This window comes from Amyelois transitella, chromosome Z (assembly GCF_032362555.1).
Source record: "Amyelois transitella isolate CPQ chromosome Z, ilAmyTran1.1, whole genome shotgun sequence".
Lineage (NCBI taxonomy): Eukaryota > Metazoa > Arthropoda > Insecta > Lepidoptera > Pyralidae > Amyelois > Amyelois transitella.
The window spans coordinates 9,409,501-9,434,734 of record NC_083535.1 but is presented as its reverse complement, the minus strand read 5'-3'; the positions used below and the strand labels follow the sequence as shown (position 1 = coordinate 9,434,734).

Genomic DNA, 25,234 nt, shown 5'->3' with positions numbered 1-25,234 from the left:
CTAAACTTACAGAAGCATGATTTTGTGTAAGTGTGTATGTAAATTTAGTATTATTTACACGGAGTTACTTTTCTAGACATTTCCATGGTAAAGTCAAATTCACTAGCGTTAACGTCAAAGTTAAATTCGTAAAGTCGGTAATCTATTGGAGATCACATAGTGAGAAACTATGAATCCCATTATTAGTAGGGGAATATTTCAAAAATTCCCTTAGAGGTTCTAAATTATCCCGTAATTAACCACATGAATGCCCGTGCCGATTTCCTCGCTTCAGCGCTCAGCCCTTTGATGTCACATCATTACATATCTGGTACAATGAGGTTATATACACTACTATCCTAAGTATACTTCTCAAGTGACGGTTCGCCAAGAACTATCAATTAGAAAGCTCTCTTGAAGGTAAATAGCTAATTCTGATATCTATTTTATTTTTAAGAGCATAGAGGCTTGGTAATTTCTATTTATAATTATACTCGCAGAGACGCGAAAGAAAATATAAAAAAGTGCACACCTCTTAATTAAGGATTTTAGAAGAGAAAAATTTTTGTTCAACCTTATTTCAGTTTAATTTTCAAATGTTGGATTACAGTGAATGTTGTTTGTAAATTTTTAAATTTGAAATCGTTTTAAATTGTAGCTCCCGAAAATTATATCGAAATGTGTCAAATATGCTAACGAATACGTTGAATAAAAACACCTAGTTTCTAAATTACCATAATTCAAGTCTCAAATGGGAAATGTATTGATATTTGTTTTGAACTTCTTCCTTCTCCGCGGTTTATATAACTATTTATTAAACACAATATATTTCGCACACATTAAAAGTTAAAAAAGAGTATTCGAAAAAAAATCATTGCTAAAATAGGTAATATAAGTAATATTGTGTTCCAATTTCGATTCTCAATATTTAATTTCAATATGTTGATAATCAAAAATGGCTTAGAGTACCCCTAGTATATATTTAGAAAGTTTAGATTTATCCCCTAATATAATTATCCCACGTGACGGTCTCCCAAATTGGGTTGGGCGGGAATGAAATGAAGGTAGGCTCTCGAGCTCATTTTTGGAGGAGCTATTTTTGGATGTTTTGTTTTCAAAACATCTGCAGTTACAGGATGATTTCCTAAGACACATGTGGTTCCCCATACTGTAGAATGGGACTATATAATGTAGACTAATAAGTAATAGTGCATTTAATATTAAACCCCGGCTAAGATACGAATCAGGGACTTGTAATTTTAGAGACGAGAACACAACCGTTACTTCAATACTACGACAGAGAATAATACCTACTAAGACGTAGAAAATCCAAGCTTGTGCCTGATGTCATTTCCATTTTCTTACAGTTACATTTTCTCCTCATATTTTACACCTCTTTGAATGAATGTGTGTGTTTATTTCGTTGTTTGTTTAGCCATTTAATAAGATAAAGCTTTGTATGTGTAACATAAATAACAAGAAGTAGAATAATAAAAATAAGAAAGAAATAAAAATGAAATTTCACGATAATTTTAGTACATTTCCGTAAGAGCATTACTTAGTAAGTCTTGTATAAGGGTGAGTACAACTCTTGTACTCACACTAGTAAGTAAGACTTAGTAAGTTATATTTATACCTAATGGAGATAACAGTAAACAATACTAACTAGTGATAGATAAGATAAATTAACCAATCACCATAAAGAAGAAATTTATACAATAATTTTCCTTTTTTTGCAAGAGAAAGAGTTGTTACACAATATTTTTATCACAACCAGACTAGCATGAAAGCTTTTGTACCTACATGACTTATGAAAGTCATTGGTACAACGGGCAACAGTTGAATTAACGTACCTACTATGGGCCCACACCCAAATGCTTAACAAATACGCCGCCGACGCTCCAACAAACATCGTATATTTGCGAAATTCTATTAATAAAACTTCTTTCAAAACCTCTCTTTACGGCTAGAAGCCTTGCATACAGTCTCCTAATGAAAACTGATATTATTCTGAAAGCTAGGCTTTGATACAACTCGATGCAGTCTTGTGAGTGAAGATCCCTGCGGCTGATAAAGAGAAGTTTGGTTTGCTTCCAAATACTGAGATAATTTTGCTGTGAAATTTATATAGTAATTTGCTTTTTGCTATTTACCTATTGAATGGCTTGCTTGTGTGAATGAGTACATGAATTAGAATATTTATCCAAATTCCTATAACTATGGAGCGATATGTTTGTTAGAAACTGTGTATTTTAAACAAATATTCTTATGTGTTCATTAGCAAAAATAACTTACATCACTTCTTAAGTTACCTCTGCGTTTTATGAAGTGAGGGGGAATAATCTTGGATTTTCATATATTAAAACAGGTATGCCCGCGTAAATCCCATTACCTATTTTCCTGCATGTGCACCCCTAGACAACATAAAGTACCTAAGTGCGTGTCAAATACGTACCTTATTATAATAATTTTAAACAGTAAACAATTAAATTTAAAGAAAATCCGGCGGCATCCGATATAATTCGAAATAAGTATTAATATAATTTTTAATCGAAATACAGCCGTTGATGACTAACAATAAATTGAGAACCTGTATTCGTTTCTAGAGCCGCTTTATAATTGAGTAACAAAAATAAGCAAATATTTCACTCTTCCAAAGATATAAAAAGCAGAGTGATAAGATTACCCTTCTGCGAGCACAACTAATTACAATACTGATGATCAAAGAGTCAATATAAAAATCATAAATTTAGGTTGATAAAATATAGTACATATAAGTACCTACTTACGTTCCAAACATAGATAGATTCTGAAAACTAGAATGCGAAATGACAGCCATTCCAATATAAACGAATACGAGGGCGTCTTGTTCGGAGATAAATGTAAAATGGCTGCAACCCATTTTTCTCCCGAGAGTTCAAATTACAGCATCAGCTGCGCCAGATTTTTACAACATCATACTGGGCTATCGTTCCAAGCCGTTGATAAACAAACTAAAATACCTATCACGTGAAAAGTAGTAAAAACTCTTCGCACATAGTAAAATTGTGAATGTTTATTTACATCTCGTGCGCAATAATTCAATTCGTTCGTAATAAATGAATCACGGTAGGTATTCTCGACGCTCGGATTGGGTGCGATAGGTCGCGGAAGCGGATAACATTTTTTTAAAATTGATTTTTATAATTTTCAACTTTAAAAGATTAATCGGTAATAATAATAGCTAATCTCGTGAAAATTGTCCAGCTCAAAGGCTCAAGAGACAGCAAGCCTTCTGATCAGGTTACCGTTAGAAAGCACTGCAAGGAAAACAAGTGGGCTCCACATTTTCTAACTATACATATAAATAAGTTTTTATTAAAACTTTAGGTTTAAGTTTTTATTAAGTTTTTTTAGTTAGGTAAAAATTGCAAGCAAAGATTAAAATTGATCGTAAGATCGTGGCAAGCTGTTGACTAAAGTCATTTTAAAGCGTGGTTAACTAAGTTTTGATTCCAAAATATGAATCTTAAACCTTTGTGTGTTTTTTACCGCAACTAGTTCTACACTTGCGCTTAGTCACTTTTACAGGACTTGAAAGGATTTATTTCTTTTTTATAATATTATTTGAAGACTTCTCAGATGTCTATGGTTTATAATAAGTTATCGAATATGGAACCTACCCCGGTCGCGCCGTATCGCTAGCCGCCTTATACTAGATCAACATTTTACTAAATTACTGGAAGGGAATTGAGATTATTAATTCTTACTTTAATTTCCAACAAAAAGAGGCTCACTTCTACATTATGTGTGTATGGTTCTAACGTCTTCAGGATTACCATCTTTCCACCGCCGATCGTGCAGATTCCTCTTTTCCAGAAACACTTTGATTCTTCGATCCCCATTATTATCACTGGAATTTCTAGTTTGTTTTAAAAATTTGTCTTTGAATTGTCTTTTATGCTGTTATCAAGTGTGGTAGACTATGATATTTATGACCAACCTATCCCCATTACAACCATAGAAATAGGAATAATTTAAAACCAAAGATTTACTGTCAAACAATTATTCAGTTAGGATTCTCTTTTGTATTGAGTCTCATCCAGGTTTTAAAAGCAGTGTCCCGGATGAAAGACTGGATCACAGTGGGGCTGTCGGCTCGCCGCCAGCAATTTGTAGTTTGATGTTGTATTAGTCACAGTAATTTGCTTCGTGTTCATGAGAATAGAAATATCTTTATTCCATTACCCATTTGTATGAATCTGTCTGAGATATTTTTATTATAGTACCTACATCTGTTCATTGGACAACGATACTATAAGATCATTTATGACGAAAATAGAAAAACTATAGAAACAAGTTCAAGGTTTTTTGTTGTAAAAAATAAGGTATATTTTTACATACATACATACACAAGATCACGTCTATATCCCTTGCGGGGCAGATATACCCAATAGCCTTGAAATAAAAAAGGGCACGTTGAGCCGTATGAATTAATGATGGAATTGAAATTAAAATAGTGATAGTTTGTATGTACCATGGACCTAGTAATGGACCTAATAGTATGTATGTACGTCAATTTGATCTTTATATCATACACGCATATTTCGCGGTTATTTCCAGTCGTAGAGAAATTGAGCAGACGGTGACAGTCCGTAGTGGCGTTAGTAGGCACCATTACCGTTTAATATGGCTTCCAGGGCGTTAATGGATATTTAATGTGAATAATTGGCTCTATAAATGTATAAAACTAGTATAATAGTTTTGGTTCTAGAGAGTTCTTAGTCTTTACGAGACTGTGGTCTCTGTCTATTCCGTAAGGGATAAAAACGTGATGTAATTGAAGTGCATTTAACCAATGATCGTATATGAAAACGCTATGCAAGGATCGTGGGGGCTGAAAATATTTACCTAGTTGCTATTTTCTCCGTAAGGTAGGCGTTATTAGTATGTATGTGTATAAACATACGTTGGTATATGAAAAGCTAAATTATTCTTATGATTCTTACTTTCTACAAAAAAAACAGAAGAATACGTTCGATGGTTAAAAATAACATCTCGTCTTTACCGTCGCCGTTTTAGATGAGGTTTCCCTTTCTTTTAAATTACATTTAACATCAAACATTTAAATAAGTACACCTCTAATGTGTTCTTTTCTTCGCTGAAAATATTTTTTTCATCACCATATGGTTTCGAAGTAAAATTCTTACTTTCAGTTGTTCTGCATTTGTAGAAGCTCTTAGGCTAAAAGATGGATGAGGGATGATACTACGTGCTTACTTGAAAATTTTTCCATACATCACCTATTGTCTCATAAGTCCGCTTTGAAAATAATTCTGCCATACACATAACTATATATAATTTTTTTTAAACTAGTTGCAATACAAAAATTTATTACTCCATTCTATGAATATAAATGGAACCTTATTAGGACCAAAATATTATTTTTTATCATTGTTTCGTAACTAGTTGTGGATGAAGAAACCTCCGTGTAATTGATTGATTGATTGATTGATTTGAGCACAGAGTAATGAAAGACGCACCAGTATCCAGAGCCCGGTACCCATGCTCTGTGGATTTCGATTCATTTGTTTTACTAGCCAGACTACCAAATTTTTATTCAAGGGTACATTGATCATCACTTGAATACAAATTGATATTAACTCAAGCGAAGTAGAGCATAACTGATCGGTTGCTATTTTATTGATTCATAACTTTGTGTAACTAATATTACTCAGCTTATAATACTCTTATTTAGCTCATAATTTAACTACTTGGCTTAGCTGCATGCACATGTTCTGAGTTGTTCCCTAGTTTTACTACTTAGTCATTCATATTCTGTATTTATATAATATGGTTACAATTAATTTAGTGTTTTAAATAAGTTAATAAATAAAACTCTAGACTTATTATATTATTTCCATACTTACCAGAAAAAAAAAAACAGAATGAAGGACGCCCCTACTTAATAAAAGAAATATGTAATATCTCCTAATTCTAATTAATATCTCACTCAGAAAACAGATTTCGTTAAACATTTGAAATGGTAAAATGTCATATCGGCTATCTAGCCGCCCAGTCGGTTTTATTCGCACTTTTTATCATCGCCTCTTGCCAACAATTCTCTTTACCTTAAAACCCTTTAAGGATAAACTATGACAGTCTGCGATATTTATTTCTGTAGTCGCATAAAGAAAATATATGTTTTGTAATATCTTTTGGGTGACTTTTTCTATGTATTTACTAGTTATGTAAAAACCAGTAACATCAAATTATAAACCTACTAGAGTGCGCCCGCGGCTCTGCCTCATAAAACGAAAAAACCCGCTAATAATAAAATAAATAATTTCTGTTATTGTTCTGTTATTTTGTGAAAGCCTCTCTAAGTGCACCCTTAGTTCACATTAGGAACCTACATACCAAATTTAAAATTCTAAACCCATCGGATGGGTTTTGCGTTTACGCGTTTATATTTAGATTACCTTAATTTTCGTGCCATCCCCGATAATTATAAATTAACATTTTTCACACAGATAACCCTTTTTTCCAGTGACCAGTTCAGAAAAATTTCACCCCGGCTATTAAGAACACCCTTTATAATTTACGCAGCAATCGCGTGTTGTGAATTAATAATGATATCGGAATTCTAAACAAAGGCACAATGTAACTTTGAATTTTCTAATTTTGTTAAGTTTACACAATTTTATCTGCGGACCCGGATTTAGAAGCCATTGTGATGACGTTAAAAGTTTTGCTAACGCATTTAACAAGGTTTGTTGAGTTTTATTTATAAAAACCTAATATTGTCTTTGTAACGTTTAATATATACCTAATATACAAAGCACGGTGGTAGAGTGGGCAAAGACTCTTTTTATCAATATGCTCGACATTATTAGAAGAAAGTAATAGTAAAAGCTTCAATTAAAGGTAAACCCATATCCCGATCAAACTGTACTAAGATAAGTAATGTAAGTTGATAGCCTTCTATATAAGCTATTACGATGAAACGCTAACGATAGCGTCTAGTACTCTTCACAAGATTGCTTTCTTGCGAACACGGTCTCTTATCTTACCCTAATTTTGTAACGGTGGATTTTAGTTAACTCTTATTTGAAGGTTTTTCATTAATCAAGGTTTAAACCTGTAGAACTCAAACTATTCCTATTTCGACAAAATGTAAGTAAGTAAATCCAAGTAGTAAGTAATACTACATTTCTTTTTTAACATACTAGCTAATAGTACCTAAGCCGATATATACTAGCCAATAGTAACAAATAGTAGACTTTGTACTACTTAGTAGAAGTCTGAATCAGAAGTATTGACTGCCAGGAAGTCATGAATATCAATCAATATGTAAGGTATGAGTATGTGAGTATTCTCATACGATAAACCTATAGGTACTCATTCGTTATCCCACAATTTTTAAGTGAAATAATCTTTTCTTAATATTTATTTTCAGACAGCACTATCTATTATTCCATTAAGTTTCTATTACGGTCCGAACGACAATAAATATGCAAAATATTGAGACAACTTAGCTTGTCCGTTTTTATTTACAAAGTAACTCAATATAAAATCACTTAACACCGCTAAGAAGACCTTCTAAGCTTAGGGCGTTTTGATTTTTAATCGAAAGCTGTTCATTGAATATTCATGAAGTTCTTGCTTCGATGACTTTGTACACTCGGCTGATGGGTCAATGTGTAAAATGATGCTTAACTCAACATTTATTATGCAAGTAGATCTTTGAACATATCATGATTCGTTCAACGTTGGTCACAGAGTGTCTCGATGTTTTAGGATAACAGACAAGCAAAGGTTACTAATTTGGATAGTAATGAAGAAATTATATTTTATTTAGAACACCTACTTCATAAACGTATTAATATTGATAATACAATCACTCATTGTACAAAATAAAACAAGTACATATCATATCTGAACGTCTGTTGGCTAAAAGGAAAATTTTCGCTAGATTATCTAATAATCGTTTTGAGCTCATATTACTATCAGAAATTCTGAATTCACGAGCATGACTAAAGCTTACTCGCACCTGGCCGCATCGTCGAGTTTTCCTGTGAAAATATTATTATTACAGAATAAACTATGAGGAAAAGTGAAAAATAGAAATTCACATGTATTTTTAACATATTCTGGTGTATAGGAATATTTTCTATTCATCTGTGTAAATCAGATTATTTTTATTGAAAGTGTCTGTCTGTCTGTTTACGGTAGACTATGTCGCGGCAACAGCTAGTAATACTCTTTGAATACATTTCTGTAGTAAAAAGTGAGTTAGAGTGCTGAAAATTCAATCGGGTACATGCTATGAGGGAAGGGATAAACAAGCCCCTTGTACAACAAAGGCAAGGATTTATAAGTGGATTATTGTAAATGTTCTATCTTCTAACAATTTCAACTATGAAGTGGAATTCTCGGGGAATATTCTAAGTAAATCTTTTAAAACACTTCTAACACAAAATCCTTGTATAAGTGGATTCTGAGATAAAGAATAATATTATCGTCGCTACGGAAACCTTTTAGTTAGATATCCTCTTTCTTTTTTATATCACTTACTATAATTCAGATGTTTTATTTATACGAGTAGGACTATATTATATATATATTTAATTGTAAAGTAGATAAAATTATGTTTATCCTTCCGGTTCTTATCCAAGTTGTGACATACCTCGTTTATAAAAGGTTGAACATGTAAAAATATTTATTTGTTCGAATCCCGCACACATTTCAAATCAGTTTCAGTTTTACTACAGTCCATCAGGTGTCAATAAATAAAAGTATTCTTTAGGTAATAAGTTTAGAAATACCGCCTACGTTCATGGCGAACGCCTTAATAGTTATACTGGGTTCTTTACAGTTCTTCTTTTTGTTTGTAAATCACAACAAAGAGAAGAACACGTATCGTATGTAGCCAATCTTCGTTCTGAACATGCGCCAGTAAGCGAATATCAGAAGCTATTGACAAGACGATCGCAATATTTGCTTTAGCAATACGAGTAGGGCTGCCAACACGGATAAATGCCTTTTGATTTCTGCGGTTGGTATTTAACATAACGAATTGCGAAAAAAATCAGCAGTCATTTTGCTCGCTCAGTCTACAAATTTTGTATCTATGTAACGCGATAATTTTGAAACCACTCTGTCCGATTTTGATGAAATATAATAAGTATGTTCCTACAAAAACGGATAAATCGTTTTTGAGAAATTCACAATTTTGTAGCACATCCTTACACAATGTCGCATTCACAATATTAGCACTATAGTATGATAAGAAAATGCTAGTAACCCTAAGTAGAAATATAATCCAAGTCTATGGAATACGGGGTGTCAGTTATTGGATCCAAGTGATTTTTTAATACCCTTTCCATTGAGTCGCTGGAATTGAAGACGAGACGGGATTTCTCGGTATCTTACATAAAAACCGTGCCGGCTGTAAATAACTTGGAATTCGCGGAGAAGAATATTAAAAAAACTTAGGTATTCAGTTTTAATATTAATTTTTAATCTTGAACAAGTTATACATTTTTGAAATAAATCTAGAATCTAGGTCAGATTCGGAAAATTTTATTTCCCTTGATTTGAATTTCCTACCTATATGTTCTAGCCGAGTAAGTATACGAGCATATTTCATTCAAATATACTTCAATAAGCAAAACTTTTATATTAAAGTTTTATAATATAATATGAAAAGAAACTGATATTTGAGAATCTTAATTTTCGCGAATAAAGGCTTTTAAGATGACACCACTAATATTGACCACCCAATCAACATTAACAACATTAATTGCTTGAATTTACTGTTAACTAACACTAACAGACCTAGTCTTCAACACTCTTATTTGCCAGTTACCTTTTTTTTACTAAGAACCTATGCTCAAATATTAAAATTGGCTTGAGGAATCCTAATGGAAGAGATGGGGTAACCGCATGGATCACAGACTATTTTTAAAGCAACCGCTTTTAATTACGCACTTTGAAGCGGTCACGTCGAAGAGCATGCTAGCTTTTAATTAATTAAAGTCCCATTTTTACGAGAGAATATTTTCATTCCTATTTTAATATTAAAGCGCTTAATATTATTTCTCAAATGATAAAATATTGACATTATAAGTTTTTATTAAGTATTCATATGTCGGATTTTTCGTTTCTTTTTAATATAATTATAATAATTAAATATTATTAAAGACATAATGTTCTTTTAAAATAATAATTCTTTGAATATCACAAAGTGTTATAAATAGCATTTGAATTTGCGTTACAATAAATTCGCTTTTAAATGAAAATTCCTCCGGTAATTCTTGATCTTACTATATCCCAGAAATCTGAATAAAATAGAACTGTAATAGCCCAATGTATATATATATAATTAAAAATTAAAAAAATCTTAGGCATCCATAAATCTTTGTAACATATGTTTTTTTTATTAATATAACAATCAATAACTTTCAACATTACTTCTAACATAAATGCTGAAAATATAAAAATCTTGACCTTTAACTGTGCTTAAAATATCGCGTAGCGTCGTATCAGTCAAAACTTTCAAGTTTCAAGACTTTATCTTTTTCTGGAACTTTCTGAAGTCACATTAAAACAGAGATAAGCATTTAGTTACAATGTTTACTTACCGATTATTCTGTCTGTACACCGATGTTCACTTAATTTTTTATCCTTCTTTACATTTTTCTGACACTATTTGAATGTCAAATCCATATTTCCATCATTCAGCCATACAACTGAACGTGACCTCGTCTTTTCGAGACTCTATGCCTACGGCTCACAACCTTATGACAAAGTTTGTATTACGAGTATAAGAATAGAAAAAAAAAATTAACGTTATATTTTTTTGAGTTTGTATTTGTAATTGTGATTGTGTGGTTTTACGTGTGAATGAAAATGGTATTTCTCCGAAATTAATTTCATGGAGATAAGACTTCGGGGTGAAACGTAAGGTGCCTACGTTTCACGTAATTACAAAAAGATAATTAACATTCTAAAAAAATTTGTAAATTTATGAATTGAAAAATTAAGTTACAAGTATGCATTAATAAGTTTATATATAATTATAGTTATATATATAGTTTATATATAGTTTAAGGGAATTTCCAGTAGCTATGATGCGTGTGAAATTGGCATTCTAGTCATTTAGAATTGTTGGTTGACTATCCCGTAAAGAATCATGTTTATGTACCTATATAATTTTCAGAAAATATTGCATACATTTTATCTCAGATAATTAGACATATTCATAATAAAAAATCATGAAAATCAGTAGACATACCCAACGGTTAAGTAACAGACTTTCACATTTATAATATTAGTATGGATGGTCACGCATACGTAGACATAAAATAAAAAAAAAACAAAACACTACATTGTACATATGAAAACTCGCTAGTTTGGCGTAGAATTCGTAACTAGAGTTGTGAAGTGGGCCTTGAGTCGCTGCGAGATGATTCTCACTATACTACTCGTAATATAACGCCTAACTAGACAACTAGTAACTTTGGTTATATGATAACCGGGATCGAAAAGAGTCCATAAGAGAAAAGTATCCATACTAATATTATAAGAGAGTACATTTGTATACATAAATATACAATATGGAGGAAAATATGTTGTACTCGTATACCTCAGTGTCGAGATTTATATAGCCCGAGCCTTATAACAACACTATTCGTAACCCTTATCTGGGTCACAGGTGCGCTTCTTGACCGCTCGACCACCATTACGGAACCTCTAGATCGGGGTTTTATGCAATTTATCTTACCTCAAAAAATATACGGTCAGAACCTACATACTAACTTATATAGTAGCACAAGAATTTGTCTACGTTGAATTAGGTGATTTTTGTTCTGTAGGCCGTTATCCCAAACTTATAGGAATGATAAACACAAAAAACAGTTGTTTGTGCACTGTTTTCTCATAATTTTTAAAGAAATCTATTCAAGCAGTCTTGAGAGAGCAGTCATGTTGAAAGGACTTTGCTACTTCTGAGGGTCAAGTCTAGGTCTCGCTATACCTAAAACTAGTCCGTTATTTTCTTGAATTTTTAAACCTGTGCGGGAAAAAGAAGCAGCTAGCACACGCTTGTTTATCGCTACCAGACTAGCGCGCCCTCAAAAGACTTTTACGAGCATGTGCTCGGAAATCTATTATAAAGTGACGGTTTCACACATACCAAAAAAAAAATAACAGACAAAAAATATATTTCCCCTGTATAAAAATTACAACATATTGTACAATATACTTTCTTTAATTGTGTTGTGCGAAGGCTAGATCAATTCTGGTACATAACATTTCCATGGTAAGCATCGATCAAAGACATTAACCATATTGGTTCATAAATAATACGATATCCGTCGCCGGTTTCACCGTCTTTGATATATGGACATTCATATTTATACAAAAGGGAAGTTGAAAATACTTATGTTTATTTACGTTTGAACCAAAGTAGCCTTTTATGATAACTTTTGTTATAAGTAAGTGTTTACCTGCAAAGCATCTATTTTTACCTGAATTTAATTTTGTGACAAATATGTAAATTTTTAGATGATTATCAGATTTCAGTACAGATTTTTTGTTGAAATAGTCCCTGTGTTTTGTGAAACATTAACAGCTGATGGACTTTCGTATAGCTTTAACGTTATTTCTAAGATCAAGGACTAACGTTATCTGCAGGGTCCGAGCAAGCGGCAAGAAATTAGCGTGCATTTTCTTATAGCTTTCTTGGACTTTGCAGAAGCTAGGACCTTCTTTACGTTTTATGAGGGTCACTTTGGTTACTGGACGTTTTACGTGTAGGTGAGGATGTAAGCGAGTCTAATGTCAGGAATAAGAAGAAATCTTTTGTTTCTAGACTGATTTAGATCGACGGGTGTGAACATACTCGTATTGCAACCCAGTTTTTTCCCAAGTTCTCGTGCGCGAGCTTTATAAAATTAGAACTATGAAGTTGATGCCGACGCATATACAGAAAAAGAATCAAGGTAGGATCAATCGACGCTCAGTAGTGAGAAGGTACTGATATTCTTCGAGGCAACGTATTCCCAATTATAACTTTATCCCAATCACTCGGAAACAAAAAAAGTTTGTTAACTTATAGTTACGTAATTAAGTTACTTGTAAAGTTACATACATCTTTTGGCTTTCAGGCCTAACCCGACGGATTTTGTTTATTAGAACCAAGTTTAATTAAATATCCCTTTGTCTCTATGCAAATATATCAAGTTAGTTTATAACTTTAAAGGGTATGACGGTGGTTTTCGAAGTTTGGTAAAGCCCGAACGCGTACAAAGATAACGCGTTAAGGCGTTAACCCCTCACGCAAATATAAAAAAGCTAGTTTTCAAGTCAAGTAAATCTGTTCAAAATTCATAACATATCATTTAGTGGCCACATTATGTTAAATTGTGAAGGCGTGGAAGAGGCATATGTCCAACTGTAGACGCCGATACGCTGAGAAGAAGTTTAGTATCGGACGCCATCCACTCGAACACGCCACACACCCTTGTTTTTCGTTTCTTGTTTTAAAACAAAATATGCTCGTAATGTGATGACTACGCGAAAACAAGAAACTTACAATACTTAATCTTGTTAAAGTAGACACATTTGCAAGCTCCAAGGCTAAGTTAAAACACCAGATTTTTTGAGGCTCTATACGTTAAATATTATTTTTGTCCAAATATTTGATTGCTGTAAAAGCTGACCGATAGCAATCACATTAAACTTAGAAATTTTTGGGTATTAGAAAGGTTATGGGTTATATACTCATGGCACAATCCGAACTTGTGCATCATGCTTTTCAAAAGCCTTAACCATTTAATAACCGAAGCTTTTATTTAATCGTTCGTTAATTAAACGTTTATAAAGAACAAAATACAGTGACATAATAATATTGTATTATTATGATAATTTTGCAACACGCCATCCATAGCAAGTTTTGAATTTTACCGACAAAAATCGCCAAAAAGAAACTCATTAAACAAACATTGCCGAGCCACGACAAAAGAACTTTGGAGGTATAATAATTTTTAATGTGTTACTTTCTGCATTAATAACTTTGACCTGGTTTTCCTTGACAATCTGTCATTAAAATGACTGTGGCAGATTTGGTGAAAACAAAATAATACAATCACAATACTTATTATCTGTTAAATGGATTTTGATTCAACTATATAGTGAAATAGGTTTTTAATAAAACATGTGCTACAATATGTATTAGAGTGAAGCCAAGACAAATGCTTGTAAATAAAATAAGGAAGATAGACGGAAAAATGTGTCTGTAACTAGAAACCGAATAAACATCTCGGTTTACGTGTTTTTGTTTTATGTGAGAAACTTCAGATGTAACACTTCATAACATCTACCGAGAGGCTTGTCTGTGAGACCCCAGGGCCTCTGTCCTTAAAGTTAAAAAAACTTTACATATAGTTGGTATAAAAATTAAGTAGTTCTTCGGTTTTCGAGTTACCTATGAATGTGGATGAAGCGAAAGAAGTATGCAGGGCTCATGGCAAGAGGAAAGATGTAGTTTCTGCCTACCTCTCCGGGAAAGAGGTGTGATTTTATATACCGATGTACATATAATTTGGCGCCCCTTTAACCCCTTGGTGACTCTCGAAGCAAGTGTCATACTAGTCCCCGGCCTGAATTCCACACCGGTACGAAGACAAGAGCAACAACTAATAGTTACAAAACTGGGATCGTACAAACGGACTGTTCCAGACTAAAGTTTAAACTATTGCATTGCAGAACTCAGGTCCACGTCGATACGCCCAACTAGTGCTGCAAAACTAGAATGGATTTCCTAAAGGTACGGTGGTATATAAATATTTACTAACGTTTGCAGATGTTCAAATCGTATCGGGGCCACGTAACCAATAACTCTTTTCTGACTGACTGTGTGGTGGTATACTCTGTGGTTCACTGTACATTATTTTGGTTGCTAACTGATGCTCTGACAGTAAGAGAAAACATCGTTTGGGCAGCAACAAATTGGGCAACTAGATATGTAACAAAGCTGTGTGAAGAAAGCTGTGTAAAAACCTGACCAATTTAGGACGATGGTCATAATGGCCTTTTTCCAGATACGGATGTCACAGAGATTGACGCCAGAATGATGATGATACCTACTAGCTTTTTACCTAGCCTTTTACCCGACTGCGCGACACAACAGTAAGATAATGTTTCCTGTATTTCATACTCACAGGAATTTTCAAAAAATGCGGTTTCTCTCTCCTTTTACGTAGATGTTTTGCGTAGATGTCTTTATAAAGGAATTCTTTTAAAAAATTCACGAAATAATTTGTATGTGGTATGTGTTGTGTGTAGCCCCGGCCAAGACTACGTTCACTTCAGCACATTCGCATACGACCAAAAATCCTAATCTAACCTATACCAGTTTAGATGTTAGAGAAACCTAAGTGGCTAAGATGTTGTACAGTGACATTCATATAAATCTGACGACTGATCCACACGAGTGATGGGCACTGTGCCTTCACAGTTATACTTTTGATACGTAAGTGTTAGACTTTTAATGTAGTCAGTTTTATTTGCCCCCCACTGTACACATCCAGACAAGGGCAAATAATTCCTAGAAATAAGGATTAACTATTATAATTCCTACACATGATTGAATACGTAAAAACTTTTTGCAAATATTCAGTCTAACATTTTATAACTAGCTTTTTTATGATCAACAAAAATAGTTGTGAAAGTTATAAGTACTTCAAAGCTAAGGCGTATTCGTAAATATTCATACATTCGCAGCTTTTAATCTTTACACAAAGATATATATATATCTTCAGAGATAAATTTTACCATCCCGGTTACTAGGTGGATATTACCTACCTATTTCTAGAACGCTGTTCTTTCTGCAGTAATCAAAATTAAGAAATCTACTGGACATTTACAGTAATTTGTTTGTGTGGTCGCCAAGATAGAATAGGACATCTGAAAGATGTTAAAGGACACGACTCAAGGACAAGACCAGTAACACACTTTCCCTCATCTGGCGTGTTCCCAAGTAGCTTTTTCCACTACGCGGTCTGTCCACAAAATACAACTTCCAACGCAGCATTTTCAATAGCAAATTCTGCTAGTGCCGCTCTAACCGCTGGCCACGGTTCACTGCCATACAACAAGACAGACCAAAACCGCGTCCACCTTTTTATATAGTGCAAAAAACATGATGTTATTACAGAATTTTTATACCAGCCCCTTTTAAAGTATCGGCATTTTGGGGTCACAGTCACGGCATTTTCGGCAAAAATTCCTTAAGGTCGATTGTTATAGGCACACCGACAACCAAATCCTTATGCAACATATTAAGAGTATCATTTCATCTTCAGTTTATTATAGAAGTCGTCATTATCTATCACCTAAGACGGCATGTATGGAATACGTTGCATTGTGTTCAATATTTGGTAATAGTTTTTACAAATTTGCTTGATTCAAATTATTCGGTAAGGACTCCGGACGTCACACAAAAATTTTGTTGACTGTTGCATTTTACGATTCAATAACCTAATATTACCCCTCTTTCATAAGATTCGGATCAAAATTGATGGTCTCGCAAACAAATGAACATTCAAGGTTGAATGATTTCCGGTTTGTAGTGAAATGAATAGGTAAATCGTTATGGCTATTACGGTGAAGGTTAGTTCGAAAAATTATGACGACAAACACGTAAAAATGTACTGCCTGTTTAAGTATACAATAAAAAAATGACATTTGCCGGTCACAAAGCTTATCTGTTCAGTGCGTAAAAATAATAAATGCCATTTAGATAATACTGATAAAAATCGCTACAGCAAGGAAAAACGCAGACTGGAATAAGCCAAAAGCAAACTGTTCAAAACCAAAAATTTTTACTTTCTGACAAAAATAACATCTCTATTATTTGTCTCATACATCATAATAAAGTAAAAATACCTATCATGAGTGAAACAGAGCTTTTTAAGTCTTATAACTTGAGTGATCATTATTTTAAAGTAGAAATACTTTTATGGTACATTGTGGAATATAAGTATACAAAAGTGAAAGTTTTCAAAGTTTCTGAAAGTTGTATTTTCAACATATGTATTTTCATTTAAGCCGTACAGTACTTTGTTAAGAAAATTATGTATAAGTATTATAAAATCGTAAATACTTTACATGTTTACTTATTTTTTTACTGCGGTAACTAAAATAAGAAAGACTTTTTCTGTTGAGAACTTTTAGTAGACTTTCGCATGAGTAAACATTTACTTTTAATTAGCTAATCTTACCTTTACAACCCAAACTGCGGCCAGGTGTTTGACCCGCGTCTCAGCTAGGCCATGTCTTTACGTGGAGATTGCAAAATTCATAATAAAAAGTTTCATTTTTAACCAAAAGTAGTGTAATAAAGTTTTTGGTTTTAAATTGTCTTTAATATTGTAGTTAAAGCGAGTTGTCACTTTTAAGTTAAGACTTCGTAGTTTAACCGAGAGGGGCGAGTACGTGCGTCCCGTCCTCCAGCTGAATTGGAACTGCCGAAAGCACTGAAGCTACCCCGAAGGCGGGCGGGTAGTGACGTGCTCTGTTCCCGCCTAACAACTTGATTTTTCCCGACGCCGTCTTAGGAAAACGTTTAGCATGGCTTCCAATTAGTGTCGACGGTTGACATAAGTTTTTAAAGAAATTTGTTGTGAAAATAGTATCTAGAGTAGAACTGATTAACAAATAGAAGTATATAAAATTATAATTTAATTAAAGTCGATGTAAATATGAACCGATAAAAATATATTTTTTATTATATAAATTCTATTTGTCTTTATGATAAAATTATTAGGATAACCAAAATATATAGAAACAAAATATTTTTGTCATCGTGTGTACAATTACCACCATTAGTTGAGTACATACGAATCCCTATAAGAATTATACTATATAACTGAGAATTAAGCTAAAAAAAAATATTATCATATTTCATAGTATCTAGGAAGGTACCTATATAGCCCTTAAAATGTGGCGTGAAATCGAGCGTTGCCCTTCCCTAGGACTATCGCGCCCCAAAACGGTGGAGCCCGAACAAAATATCTACCTATACAGTTACACGACATCTAAACCGCGTCTCAGATGTTCTCATTGATCAGCCAAAAGAAACCGTCGCCTTAAAGCCTACATTTATAATAAAATTCTGCATATAAACCTTGAAGAGCTCGCGTGGTAAGATTGATGAATGCGAATTTGAAAGCAAAATGTGATGCAGATATGGCGGTAAAAGGAAGGAGGAAGGAAGTCTCTGCCTACCCCTCCGGGAAACAGGCGTGGTTATACTCCTAAACAACTTGCACAATAACTTACTTACACAAGTACCTACAGAATTCAAGAAAGAACCTTACTGCAACGCTCACTTTTGTCTATATTCATATAGAACATTAAAGTTTTTATCATTAAAGTACCTTACTTATATAAACCAATATAGAGTTACTAATACAAATGCCTTCTTTTTTCAAGGTAAAACAGCTAGATAGGTTTTGGCGAAACTTTAGACAAGCGTGGTTGCACGCACAAAATCGATACTAATTGAATGACGAGGCGGATTCCTTTACCTTAGAACTCAAAGTTAACATATTTGAGGCCTTCACAATCAGGCAGTTTTAAGGCAAAAACTGACTGCGCAGTTGGTCACCTAAGATAAGCAAACTATGTATGAATGCATTTGCATTTATATTTCGCATAGTTTAGTCAACTTTAATCCATGGAAATATATTAGTCTGTAATGAATTAACTCATCAATTAAAAGCCTGAATTTAATAAACACACATTGATTGTCACAGAGACAGACTAAACCTTGCGATATGACATACCTACGCAATGTTACTCTGGTCTGGCTTCTGTCTCTGTGCCGAAGCCGTGTGGTTCTAGGCGCTTTAGAATAGAATCACTCCACTGATTTGATTGATTGGGATTCGTGAAAACGTTTCGTGGCCTTTTACTCTTTTCAAGAATGTTGGCTCTGTCTACCTCGCAAATAATGTAATTTTTGTGTTTACATACATACATACATATCGTCACGTCTATATCCCTTGCGGGGTAGACAGAGCCAACAATCTTGAAAAGACTGAATGGCCACATTCAGCTATTTGGCTTAATAATAGAATTGAGATTCAAATAGTGACAGGTTGCTGGCCCATCGCCTAAAAAAGAATCTCAAGTATGTAAGCCTATCCCTTAGTATTTTTGTGTTTATTCGCTACAAACGAAAATAAAATTCTTCTCTGTTCTATTTTTAGTATGTATTATTCTTGGGAGCATGGTCACGGCAACACAATTATTCAAGTCATGCGTTGTTTCAAATGCGTTTCAAAGTATGCAATCAAAAGTAACTTATACTTTTCATGACAATGTATTTTAGTGTAGTAGGAATATGTGCAACATACATTACATATATAGTCACGTCGTCGTCGCGTCGATGGTCGAATCGCTAAGTTGCCCAGTTTAAATGCGTGTTGCGCAGAAAGGCGCACGTTCAAATCCCACCTCGGCCATGGACCAATGACTATTTTTGTAATTATGTACACTAGTGCTGTGTAGTTCTCTGCACCAATTAAAAAGAATAGGACCACTCCATCTCGTTCCCGTGGATATCTTAAAAGGCGACTAAGGGAATGGCTGATAAACTTGGGGTCTTTCTTTTAAACGATTGGCTAGAAACCTGTCACTATTTAAATCTCAATTATATCATTAATCTAAACGCTGAACGTGGCTTATCAGTCTTTTCAAGACTGTTGGCTGTTTCTAGCCCTCAAGGGATATAGAAGGGATTATATGCATGTATGTACATTAGTTTTAATAATAACCGATGCTCTTACGGTGAGGGAAAACATCGTGAGGAAACGAGTGAGTAACCATGAATTAGGTTTTTCTGCAAAGGTTGAGGTCAAATGAAAGACGCTTTGTGTTAAAACCTGTCTGACTTAATCCAGGATCCATGGTCAAAGGCATAACCTGGGTTTCTCTCCCGAGTGATGAGTATGCAACCGGAGCTTAAGCCAGGAGGAAGAAGACACACATGTACTATATGACGTCGGTATATATAACATTTTAATGCTTAGTTATTTTTACTTGCTTATCCAACTAAAGTGAGTAGTAACCAAGAGAAAAGGAGAAGATTAGACGAAATTACTTTGATTAAATCGGCGAAGTTCTGGGAAAAGGTCGAATCAAAAGTACCTACCCTAAACGGGTGAGTTTTTATGAAAATAAATGAATGAGACTGACGCACATGAAGTACGCAGGATGGAGGCAAATGTAGTCTCTTTTAACCCCTGAGAAAAAGGCGTAATCATTATGTAACTGTACAAGTATGTATGCAAATAAATAAGTAAATATGCAAGTGGCGAGACAGCCTTCACACGAGCAGTCCGTAAAATTAAAAAGTATCTACACTGTAATTTCTTAAAGTTAACATGAAAATCCTTCATTCATTTTTAGCTCCTGCCATTAGAAACTAAATATTAGTTTTGAATAAACTGATCAAAGAAAGAGCTCAAAAATCTAGCCACGGAATTCTGATTCAAGGAATCTTGGCGTAAAATTCGAATTTGAATGGTCAGGTCAAGAGTTCTTTAAACCGACGAGCTTACATGAAGAGTTGAGTATGGACATGCGAAAAAAGAAACGACATAGTCTCTGCCAACCCCTCCGGGAATGATGTAATGTATGTATATTTATTCATGAAATTTCCCTGTATTTAGCCCAAGTTATAACTGTAAGTGATAAATATAGATAATCTCTCTATCTGAATTACGAAATTTATGTATAAATTACATGAAGCTGTGTAAGGAAATCTTAATGGCTTTATCTGTCTATCAGCATTAAACCCATTGATCCATCGTCTTGGTTTCAAAATCGGGACGTAATCCATACTAATATAACAAAGAGAAAAGATTTGTAATTTTGTTTATACTTACTGAAAAAAGCTCAAAAACGGTCAAGGATTATTCAATAATATTTGGCCCCATCTCATTCCCATTGATGTCGTTTAAGAGGAATAAGGGTACACTCATCTAGTGCAAGCTGCAAAGCTGGTCTGGCCTTTTAGTCTTTTTAAAACTGCTGGCTTTGTCCGCCTCGTCACGTATAAAGACGTGATATATGTAAGTATTTATGTTCGCATAAAAGCTGACAAAAACTTGTGATATATTCCAGACACTTGTGATATAATGAATGATATTCCAGAAAAAAAAAATAGTATCCTACATAAATGATAACTTTATTTACATAACATATAAGTACTTTTTCTCCATATTCCCACGAGAGTGAAGCCCCGCGTCATAGCTAGCACTTTATAAGTGTACTATTAACTAGGCTTACAACTTAAAACAATATAGAAGTATATGCATAATTAACCGCCTAATTTTGATATGGGGACGACGCACCTGTAGGTTATAAGCTATAATAGAAAGTGGGTTGGGTCATAACGACCCTATTTAGTCGCCATAACTATACTATATGTATTGGCGTAGCTATGGCCATATAAATGATACAGGATCACAGCCTACAAAGGCCACATTACAATGTGTGTAAGAAAAAACAAACTTAAATGTCCAAACTTTTTAGGGAAATAAATAGGTAAAGTTTGCTGAACAAGTGTCAATTTGATTTGGATTCTTCCAGCTTTTTTTCTAGGATGTTAATTCTTATATAGAAATAAAAATATTTTTTATTTCTTTTCTTCATTTATTTTATCAGATATTTCCCCTCTTAATATGGAGGCACAAATTTCAACACATTGCTAATAGATCTAAGACACTGACTCTAAGGTTAGTTATTTTTTAGAACCACTCCATCTTTATCCAGTTTTTATTGTTCTTTTATTTGTCACCTTTATAATCCTGCCCCTTCGTCTTCTTCTTTCAGAGGAGCCCGGGGTGCGTCTACGAACACGACGCTGGAATGGATAAGTCAAGTTTCTTCACGAAGCGACTCCCGTTCCACCTCCGCAACCTTTGCAAGGGTTACCCCCCTAACATATCCGACGGTTACACATTCAGTTGCCTGAATATGTAGTTTTCCTCGCGATTTTTTCCTTTCTTTCCGGTGTAATAAAACGAAAATAACTGAGAAATCATACGGAAGGAAATTAATAGATGTGAATTCATGCAATGTGCAAAACAATACACGAGTTAAGCTTTATTACTGGAGCTTTCATTTCAAACCATTGTCTGGCTAAACTTTCTCTGCTACAAAGTACATAAATGCACCAGTATTTACGTACGAGAGTCATGAAGTCGAAATGAGTCGTTTAGTTAACAACTTTGCACATTAGGGTGCGTCCATATAAGCTAATGCATGAGGGTTAGTGAATATCGATGTTAATTAATAAACTTCGAGCATAGCGATAAAAATTTAGCGAACTTAAAATATTTTAAGTAACTTACGTATACTAAGTAACACTAACTTAAGATGTAGATAAATAACACATCTTTATCCCTTAGGACTTAAAGGACTTAATGATCGATTATTATTATGAAGTCAGTAATATTTCATAAATAAATAATTTCGAACTACCTATATTAATAAATAAGTACAATTAAAAAAAAATATATAAAAATTATAAAATTTGCAGAAGTTATTTTGAAACAGATTTTTTAACATTAGCTTAATTTGGCGCTTTACTGTATGTGGACGCAGTCCTATATACTTATATCTTGCTGAAACACAAATAACAATATTAGCGGTCGTAATGTAGGTCTGTATATCTGTGTTTAAGTACGGGAATTCGTTATTACTGTGCTTGTAAGCAAGATAAAAATTTCATACATAAGTACTTCATCTACACTATCATGCCTCTTTCCCGGAGGGGAAAACAGAAACAATGTAGAAAAATTATTTCGAAATATTACACTTTGCTCACTCAGATGATATAATTTTTTCCACTTGTCACGATTCCTTATTTCTTGCGCTTCATTCACGTTCAGAAACTCCCTTCATGCAAACTCATCGGTTTCTCTTGACCTGACCTTTCGCTACTATTCCTCGATTTTTTTCCATTATAATACAAGCAAGCGACTGGCCCCTGCTTCGCACGGGTAACATTTATAAATAAGTATAAACCTTCCTCTCTAATCACTCTATCAATGAAATAAAAACTGCATCATTATCCGTTGAATAGTTTTAAAGATCTATGTTTACAAATGAACATACATACAGACATACTATGTAGTGATGTAGTATAATTATAGAGTAGATTATAATATGACTTTATTTATTTCGATTCCCTTTAGGCAACTGTACTAGTTTCACGCCAGTCTGGAAGACAATAAACATAATTATGTACCTAAATAAATATAACACCCACATTTATTTATATCATAGGTACAAAGGGACGAACCTAGGTTCTGTTCTTAAAATAAGTCAGTATGTTTTGTTTTGTTATTTCAGTTAAGGTCAAGGACTGGTTACATTATACATTAAGTACAATTACAGAACCATGAAATAATGTTATAACTAGATAACACTATATTTACATATCCCGGACGCTGGTTCAAAAGTCTTCAAAATCTATAGAAAAAACCTAAAAAACAAAAACATCATCTTCTCTTTTGATAATTAGTTTGAATTAGCTTTGTCCGCGAGGCAACTCCCTCGTGGAAATTACCTAAAAACTCCTGACGATTTTGTCGACGGGTAAAATATAACCTGGAATAACATACTTATTATCAGGATATCTCCACGGGAATGTACCCCTGGGGCGAAGCTAGTAAGATTATATAACTAGGAACCTAACCTATTATACATTTTAATTAGTCTCCAATCCATTACCATCTAGACAAGATCGGAGTACATGACCTTTGCGGGGCTGGGCGGCAATGCATTGTAAACCTGGACAGTAAATCACTGTCACTATCGCGTGATCCATTAGCCATTGCAATGTTGTCACCGACAAGATAACAGTGTCATTTTCTTATTGAGTATAGGAAGAGAGACCAAAAGATTCGTTAGAGAACAAAGAAGATGTACAATACAATACAAATTATTTTATTACCCATAACAAAATTACATGAGTAATTAATTACAGAACGGTAAGAATATAAACGGATTATTAACTGCACGACTTACTTATTTATTTATTTATTTACTACAGTACTTTAGCAATAAAATAATACAGTACTTAATTCTAGTACAAAGGTGCTACTTATTTCAAAAGAAATCTCTTCCAGTAGACCCATGAGAGAGGAGAGATGAATTTTGGAGCGGTAATACTTAGGTACTTATAGGTATTGGAAAAATAACCTTCGATTTTTTTCCTTGAACAACAGTATAGCATCAGTAACTAAGGAGAATTACGTAAACTATGGCATTTTAGCTGCATAACTATGCCAGCTGGCTTTGCTCATGAATAATTAGCTAATAAACTAGCATTAGGTATGACATTGTATGGCTTATAATTACTTATAATATAGGTACTCATTTGTTAAATAATTAACCTTAAAAAAACCTTAAAGAAGACCTACAAATTTAATTCATATTATATATATAATATTGTTCCACAATCCCGCACAACGCATAAACAAACGAATAAGTTATTACAGCGAGGATCGCAGGCCTCTTAATATTTAAACACAAATTATCCTCCTCCTCATATGGAAGTCTGTTTCTTATTCATTATTTAAGAAAAAACTCGAGAGGTAGATCCGTTCCCGACTCTTGTAAAACTTTTAGCACGTATCCGCTAAGTAACCTTACCTACTTTTAAACAAACCATTCCGGAAGATTTTTCGTATTTTAAGAGTTTGTAACAAGATACTTAAGTGCCTAATTTGAAACATAAATATTAATGACTCGTTAGTTGTGCCTGCCCCTCCGGGAAAATAAATGACTTTAGGTGTACTTATATCTTGTGTATGTATAGGTATGTTAATAAATATTTTGATCTTCTGAATTTCCTGAAGCGTATACTGAAAACGCTTAGATCATTAAGCCTGCAAATTGTATCAAAATTGCAATATCGAAAAAATTAATTCGAAATATACACTAATTTCATAAAAAAAATTCATCTGAATATGTACCAATTTTTCAGGTCTAACTATCTATCCCTCGTTGTCAGTGAAAATAGAATTTTAACTTATTACTTTCCTTTGCGCGGATTACACGCTTTATGCAGAGAACTGGGACAAAAATTAAAAAGTAGTCTTAGTTACAAAGATTAAATTAACCATTGCAGTTAGTTATCAACTGAAAAGAAAAGTATTGTTACAACACTCATACGAACCAGCATCACAAC

General features: G+C 33.6%; 1 protein-coding gene across 1 annotated transcript in view; it reads right to left on the bottom strand.

The window, feature by feature from the left end:
* Positions 1-17,317, bottom strand: part of LOC106133903 (uncharacterized) — an 80,449-nt gene extending 63,132 nt beyond the window's left edge. Inside the window, exon 1 of the mRNA XM_060953859.1 lies at positions 17,247-17,317. The gene's annotated coding sequence lies outside the window, so the exon portion shown is untranslated. The remainder of the gene's footprint in view (positions 1-17,246) is intronic.
* Between the last annotated feature and the right edge of the window lie 7,917 nt (positions 17,318-25,234).